Source organism: Quercus robur, chromosome 5 (assembly GCF_932294415.1).
Source record: "Quercus robur chromosome 5, dhQueRobu3.1, whole genome shotgun sequence".
Lineage (NCBI taxonomy): Eukaryota > Viridiplantae > Streptophyta > Magnoliopsida > Fagales > Fagaceae > Quercus > Quercus robur.
The window spans coordinates 80174459-80183221 of NC_065538.1; the positions used below are offsets into that span (position 1 = coordinate 80174459).

Below are 8763 nucleotides of genomic sequence, written 5' to 3' on the forward strand. Positions count from 1 at the left end.
GCTTCAAACAGTAACTATAGGAGGTTTTTCCAGTATTCTTCTATTTCTCATCCTTGGTTCTCTTTGTTCAACTATATCACAATGAGTGTCCGAGTGTAGGTGTTCTTTTTTTTTTTTTTTTGATAAACAGGAGTTGTTACATCTAGCAAGCAAGAAAGTCCAGAAATCCTAATTCCCCCTCCTCTTATTTACATTTCTTGCAAATATTACAGAAAAGATCAGAGAAATTCAACCTATAGCAGTTTTGTTGGAAATGGAAAGATCTGTGAACAACAAAGGATGCTATTTTACAACAAAATGTTACAAGTTATGGCCACCAAAACAATAGAGTCCCTGTATGACAAGGCTGAGGACAGAAATTATGATCGCCAAAACTTGATAAAAATCAATAGGGTCTGCCAAAATCACATTTTTATGACAAGAGAACTGGTCTAATAAGCAGATTTTGTTCATGTGTATAAGAAGCAGCATAAAAGCCAGACTACGCCATGTTGTTGTAATGTAATGCATTAGCATTGTTCACCATGCATAAGAAACAAGAACGATGTTTGTCAACCTTTCAGGCAAAAGGGAGAAAATTTTGTTAGTTTTTATGACAGAGTTCTGTCTCACTTTCCCTTGCTATAGGAAGATAATATCTACCCTGAAGTTATATATTTATCTCCCACCTTATTTATTACTCTTGTTTATGTTCAAGTGTACTTTCCATTTGGAAATAATACCCAGACATTATAAAATGATACTAAAAGATACGAGCAGTGTATTAGATTTATAGATTCCTTTACTTTTTTTCAGATTCCTTGGTTGCACTCAAACTTGGACATCTCAGTTGGCAAACCAATGAAGTTATCATCACTGACCATAAGCACTTAACTCTTGGTGTACAAAATTTTATGAAAGCACACATTAAGCATTATTGAGACTGGTGATTTCATTACAAGTTTTGTACTTTACCATTTTAATAGCAGTGGTATTACGCAATTTTTATTTTTTAAAAACAACTTTACATTATACATACTATGTTATACAAGAAAAATAATTGTGTACAGTAGACTTGAGGAACTCATTCCAATGTTGTAATGGTCTATAACAAATATTAATACACCACTGAAAATAGTCTGGGGTTTTAACGACCATCAAGTTTAGAAATTGTTATTTCATTTACAGAATCAGATGCTTCGCTAGTTGATCTATTTGTACTAATGTAAGTACCCTTCAAAATAAATGCAGGTTGTTTTGGAGAAGGAAGAAGTGTGTCATTACCCAACATGAAAACAATTGTTGACATGGTAGGTCGGTCCATTGCATGTTCTTGCACGCACAAAAGCCCAATTTGAATGCATCTTGAAACTTCACTAGCAGGGTATGTCTCACCTAGTAACAAGTCGACTATTTTCGTGGCATTGCCTTCTCTCCATAGGTCCCAAACCTGCAAACAACATATTCATCATAGCAGGCCTAGCAATATAGGCCTAATTTTGTAGTCATTGTTTGCACATGTACTTACGTGTCCAATCAAATTTGAGGAAGGACCATCATGAAGATAAGCACTGTTCTTTTTACCAATAATTATCTCTAGTAGCAAGACCCCGAAGCTATATACATCAGACTTTATTGAAAATAGTCCTTGCATTGCATACTCTGGTGACATATAACCACTGTCGTAACACAATGAAAAAGAAACTAATAAGCCTTTCATTATTAAAAAAAAATGATCAAAGAGAGCCTTAGGGCACTAACATAGCATGTAACATTTGAATTAGCACAATAGGGAGAAAATTACGAAAATATCCTTAATATTTTTTCTTACAAAAGTTTGAAGCTTGTACCCTCTTCTTAGATAAAAAAAATGGTAGTCAAGTAATCAGTTGAAAAGTATAAATATATCCTTTCTTTTTTTTTAGCACACTTACTATGTTCCAACAACGCAATTTGTATTTGCTTCAATTTGGTCCTCTCCAACAATTCTAGCCATACCAAAATCGAAAATTTTTGGATTTAATGTATTGTCAAGTAGAACATTGCTGGCCTTTAAATCTCTATGAATAATTCTTAATCTTGAGTCTTGATGAAGATATAAGAGTCCTCGAGCAATTCCACAAATAATCTCAAATCACTTTCCCCAATCTAAACTTAACCTTTTTGTTTCATCTAAAAAGAAATGAGAACTTGGATTAGATTGCATTTCTGCTTACTTGCACTACGTATATAATATAATCTCACTTCTAGAATATGATATGTTTGTAATTGGAGGATGTGAAAAGAAGACATACCAAAAATGAAAGAGTCCAAGCTTTTATTTGGCAAGTACTCATAGATCAACATCTTCTCTTCTCCATGAATGCAACAACCTAAAATTTTGACAAGATTCCTATGCTGGAGTTTAGCAATTAATGCAACTTCATTTTTAAACTGTTCTATTCCTTGTCCAGAGCATTTGGATAGTCTTTTTACAGCGATTTCCATTCCATTTTGTAGCAAACCCTGCAATTATAGTCCAAATTTCATTTTGTCATAGTGCACAACTATTGAGAGAGTCAACTTAGAGAATTATTTGAACAAGCTCAATTTCATCTAACAAAGTTATGCTCAATGAATTTTCTTTTCTTAACCATTCGTGACGGAATTTTTTATGCAAATTTTGAGGCTTGTTCAAGGAGACTACCTTATAAACTGAGCCAAAACCACCTTTACCAAGCTTGTTAGTAATAGAGAAGTTATCTGTGGCTGCAATAATTGTTCTTAGATCAAATAATGGTGAATTTGAATTTCTTGTAGTTCCATCAAGGTCCCTTCTACCTGGGCAGTCTTCAAAGTATGGTAAATTGGAGGCAACACTATTTAAGTATACGTTTTGCCTCTTATCTGTCATAAAGCAAGTAACAAATAATGCTAGTTAACTTATTTGTCCAATCAAGATTCAAGAATTCTCACACAAAAGTCCAACTTAATAAAACTGGGAAAATACACTAATATAAAAGAAAGAAACAAAGGAAAATAGGAGGAAAAATTGAGTTTATAATTTTCAACTTATTATTGACAGAAAATCCCATTGGGTTTCTTTTATTGACCTTGTCAAGATCTTTAGATAGTTGGCTGATTCTATGCCAATTTTCCTTGTATTTTTTGAACATTTGTTTTGTATGTCAATACCTGAAATGGGATGTATTTTGTATTAGGATCAGGAGGCTTCAAGCTGAACTTGAAAGTGCATGCTACAACTTGACACTTTGTCAAGCAAAAATGCCAAAACATGAGAGAAATTTATTACTCTCTCTCTCTTTTCTTTTTTCTTTTTTTTTCTTTCTCTTTCTTCTTCTTCTTTTTTTTTTTTTTTAATTTTTTTAATTTTTTATTTACTGTGCCAACCTTTTGTCCATTTATTTAAGCTTCATTTTCCGCGAAATTTGACAACCAGAAATTCCAAATTGAAGTGTTAGTGAGCCAAGAAAAGCCCAAGTTCATATACCCATTTCTCTCTACCTTCTCCCTCTCTACAAATTCAAACACTATGAGAGGAGATTGAATCCTTCATACATAAGTATCCTTCAAAGAATTTGTGTTGTTTGAAAATTTGGGAAGCATTGGAGCCACCACAGTACATCCAACTTGAAGGTTGCTATTGGAGGACAATTGTAGATCGGAGTTAGCGTGGACATAGGACTCATGGAGTCGGTTGCTAGTTGGAATTTGGAGGGATTTATTAGGGTCATATTTGTTATGTGTTGGCATATCCTTTGACAAAATGCATTTTACTTGTAATTGAGTAAATCTAAGATGTGTTTATGATATCAAGAAGTGTGTTGATAAGTACAGACAAGTGATATCAATGAAGACATGAAGATTGAACCAAGAAACAAGTAAAAAAAAGTTGGAATAGTGAAGCTCGACCCTAGTCTTGACATAAGCTGGACACTAGCATCTATCGAGACTTAATGAAGAAATCTTAACACTAGCTCGACACCTCTCGATCTATCAAGTTATGCAAATGTAGAATTCCCAGTTAGAATTTTGGCCATGATAACTTAGATTGCTAGGGTTTCATTCACTAAACTTCTAGAGGATATAAAAACTTTATTTTAAAGTCATCAATGACATAGAGACTTAGATTAGAGACCTCATATATTCTTAGAAAAGCAATTGCGTTCTTATGCGTCTTATAGAGTTTTGTAACTAAGTGCTTCTAGATTCTTAAAGTGTTCTGAAGTGAAGAACTTTGCATCCAACAACAAACATCAGTAGCTGAGAAGTCAAACACTAAGATCCATGCAAAAAGGAAGAAGTCTCTGCAAGATTAATTCCAATTGAGTATTAGAGTGAAGGTTCAAATATAGGTTGATATTTTGGTATAGGTTAGGATAGTGATAAAATTTCTTATACTTGTAACCACTTAATTATTGATAACCTGAAAATCACCTGGTGAGGTTTTTGCCTTGCGAAAGGTTTTCTCCATTAGTCAACAAATCACCATGTCAATTTAATTTCCACTGCACTTTAGTTTATTTGGTGATTTGTGTGTGCCTCCATGATTTTCATGTAATTTGACCAACTTAATCAACTTGGGTAATTGAATTAATTAACTGAGGTCAATCTATAATGCAACATGATTGAGTACATAGATACTACTATACTTGGAGGGTTTTGTATTTATTATGTATTGCAACTATCTACTCTAGTTGATCGTTTTCATCGATGAGGTTGCAAAGAGGTTTTTATGCCTGACACTTGAGTTTTCTTCTTCAATAACACATTCATGTGTTATGGTTGTGTTATTCTCCTTTCGATTTTTTGTGGGTTGTTCATTTTATATGTTTATCCATGCTTATTGATCATCCATGCTCATGTTAATTGGTTTATCACTTAAATTTGGACTTAAATGTTAGACTAGCCTGAAATTATTTAAGCTGTATTTAAAATTTGGGGTCTAAATTAATACCATAATTGAAGTTGGTATTTCTCATACCTCGAACAAGTTAACAACTCTCAAACATATCGTTAGAGTTATCTTAGGGGCATTTGTTCACCAGCCTTAGAAATAAAGAAATAAGTTAAAAAGAAGTTGCTTTAAACAAAAGAGTGAGTAAATATTTGCTTACCTTTTTTCTTTCTCCTTACCAACCAATGTACAACCAAGACCACAAGAAGAAACATTACCACAACAAAAACTCCCAGAATTGTCAACATCCTCTTTTTCCGAGTAAGACCATTTTTCTGAGCATATTGAGCTAAGGTAAAAAAGAAGCATTACTAAGTTATGTGCTAAACTATTACTAAGTTTAGAGAATACGAGACATATCTATGATATCACATTTGAAAAAGAAAAACATATTAAGAGAGAGAGAGATGTGGTTGAAACTTAGCACATCTTATGTTCGCAATTGAAAAACTTTAGGACATATTTGGTAGACTGTAATGGTAATTATATATGAATAAAAATAGGTATTACAAGGAATACATGACGTTATAATGTAATACTTATTACTATTCATTTGTTTGGTGGTAACACAATAATAGAACCCTAAAGACAATTGAATGAAAACATTTTAAATCAAACTTAAAATATATTTTAGGAAATATCTTACTCATAAAATTATATTTCCTAAATAATAATATTTTTCAAATTTGAAAGAGAGATTAATTATTTTTTAATAATTTTTTTATTTTGATAATTGTTATGAGCATATGGAAAGTTTGTTTATTTGGAAATGTACTAATTTTATAAATTTATACACCTAGCAAGTAATAATTATTATAACCTTTTTAGAGATGAATAGTTATTTTTTATTTTAAAGAACGACTATTCATAAAGAATGACTATTCTTTGTAATAAAAATATAACCAAACTACTGAATAGCTAAACTAAAAGAATAATTATTACATTACAATGCCTATTACAGTCTACCAAACATACCCTAAATGTCTATATCTTTACCATAGAACTTTGTGTATTACAATAACCCATTAAATGGTATATATGTTAGACTAACCCCAATTAAGTTAAGATTTCTATTACAATTATGATTAGAATTCACAATAACATTTGGTCTATGATAACACAATGGACTTGGGTTTTGTGCGGGATAATATAATAGGCTTGGGTTCTTCAAGGAAATTATTATTTTTATTCAGCCCCCAATGACAACTTCTTGCTCCGCTACTATTGGTAAGGATTACTCTCTGGACTATTAAAGGTCATGAGGGTGTAATTTTATTCCATTTCAGTAAAGATATTGATACATAATTTTGGTACCATGTTAGAATAAGATAATATGAGAGAGAGAGAGAGAGAGAGAGAGAGATTTTATGATTAATATTTTATTTCTAGTGTATACAGTGACATGATTAATATTTTATTTCTAGTGTCTATAGTGACCAGATAATTTAAAATTTTAAATGTATGGAATGAAATATTTCTTTAAGTTTATAATATTTAATTTGAACTATATTAATGTATTTCAAATGCAAAGAATTATTTCTCTAACAATATATGACTCTAAACCAAAATTAAAATTAGTAGTATAACAAAAATAACATGTTGATTTAGGAATAGGATTCCAAATACAATTTGGAGTAGAATAAAACAACAGGTTGAGCTTTGACCAAGATAACACAATAGGTTTGGGTTTCAACTATTTCTGTAGCACAAATAATATAACTTACAATTTGGGTTGTATGTATTCTTCATTACATATGAGTTTTTGGTGACAAAAGAGGGAAACATATATACAATTGATTTCCAAAGGACAAATATTTTGTCTTATGCATTAGACATTACATAATATGTTAAAAAGACAAGTAGATGAAATTTTCATTGCATAGTATGAGTTAAAACTTTGTAAAAGACAAAGGGGGTACCTAGTACAACTGCATCCACACGTATGTATAAATCTTGCCCTGTATCAGAATACGTTCTTGTGTCCACCAAGTTACCATGCCATATCAAGCATCCAATCCCTCCCTCACTCTCATTGGCACTAGCATAAGCCATACAAGAACAATTCCTCAAACATTGTTGCTCACACTCTATCAGACTCAAACTCATATCTACACGTGCTATTGAAGTATCTGGTACCTTCACACGTGCCAATTTCACAAACCCTTCTCCATTATTGCATGTGGACATTCCTTACTTACTCACACACCCACCCGATGCGTCTCTCAAGTACCAATCGCGGGGCGACTTGGGTTCTAACCCGGGTAAGCATGTGCACTCAAACTTTTCCCCATTATACGGGTCACAATAACTATTTGGACCACAACTCAAATATTTATCACATAACTCTTGTGGGGCAGACCATAATTCAACCCATCTTGTCTCATGCCATGTAGATCGCCGCATGGTTCCTGATTCATCCACCACCATTTTAGAGAATACTTTGGGGTCAATTAAACCATATACAATGGTGATTTCATCTTGATTACTCACATAACTAGCATTGAAGATGTAATTTGGTGTCATTTTGGGTACACCACTCCATCTTAGGCCGGTCCAAGATCCAGCACGCCATAATGGAGTCTGACCCATGTATAAGATCAACTGTGGATACCCAGTTGTAACAATTCTATATGAGTAGTTGCCGGTTCCCGGGTCATCTTTAGACTTCCAAGATGTTAGGTACCGGTTCAACCCGGTCCGCAAGTCCAGCCCGAGCTTCATAAATGGAAGCATAGTATCTGTGGGATAATCAAAGCTTTGCCATATTACCGTTTGACTGTCTTGTTGGAGCAAAACAAGATTTCCTACTTCTAAGAGCTTAGCCATGGAATTGTTTGTTGGTAAGGCTGAAGTAGAAACATTAGTGGACCAAATTGGAATGGATTGGTTTTGAGTGTGGAGTACGAGGTTTCCCTGACCATTGATGGAGAGGACCCCGGATTTATCATAAAGAGGATTGTCTCTATTTGCAACCCACACAACGGTTTGTTCAGTAATTTGGTTATACCAAATCCCAACGTAGCAGCGATTGGAATTTTCAGGAGTGAAAAACCCAAGTGCAAAGGTTTTTTGGTATGAGACAAGAGTTTGACCATCATCCTTGAGGGGCTGGTTTTGTGTAATGGTTTCAAAGGAAATGCAAATTGGGAAAACAAGTGAGAAAAGTAAAAGTAATACTATATTCAAGAACGGTTTAGCAGGATTCATGTGGTTTTTCCAATGAAGACTACAGACATGAAAGCAAGGAAGTTAATTTCGCACCGTACCGGTGCTTAGGCCGGTACAGAAATGCTCTTGTTTCGTTTCGGTTTAAATACCGGCTGTACCGGAGTCGTTTCAGACATACTGGGATAAGTACCGGGTTTCGGCTGGAAAATAGATACCGAGCAAAATAAAATAAAAAACTCAGAAAACTCCACAAATTTCAAGATCCACCTCCTCACTCTTACCTTGGTTTTTCCTCCTCTTCTTCGTATTTGTCTCTACTACGCATTTCTTCTTCTTTTCCTTTGTTTCCCCGGCCTCTGTTTCTACAGCCTCTTCATCTTCTTCATTTACTTCTCAACGTTTGTCTGTCTCTGTTTTTAGTTTTGGTACACTCACTTGAAAGACTAACTACTAGACTTCAAAGAAAATGACAAGTCACTTCAAAGCAAAACGTGTGGAGGTGAAAAAAAGAATGAAAAAAAAATAAACAAATAAACTTAAAATGAAAGACTAATGGGCTACCACTGTAAGCAAGATGTGTGGAGGTGAAAAAAGGGCAAAATTTGCCAAACAGTGAAAATTCTGAAAAATTTTAGCCGGACAGCACGCGTTCAAACTTA

At 33.6% G+C, this 8763-nt stretch overlaps 1 pseudogene; it reads right to left on the reverse strand.

Annotated features, from left to right (window-relative positions):
* Positions 1 to 1054: 1054 nt before the first annotated feature.
* On the reverse strand, positions 1055 to 8482 carry LOC126727312 (G-type lectin S-receptor-like serine/threonine-protein kinase RKS1; annotated as a pseudogene).
* Positions 8483 to 8763: the final 281 nt, after the last annotated feature.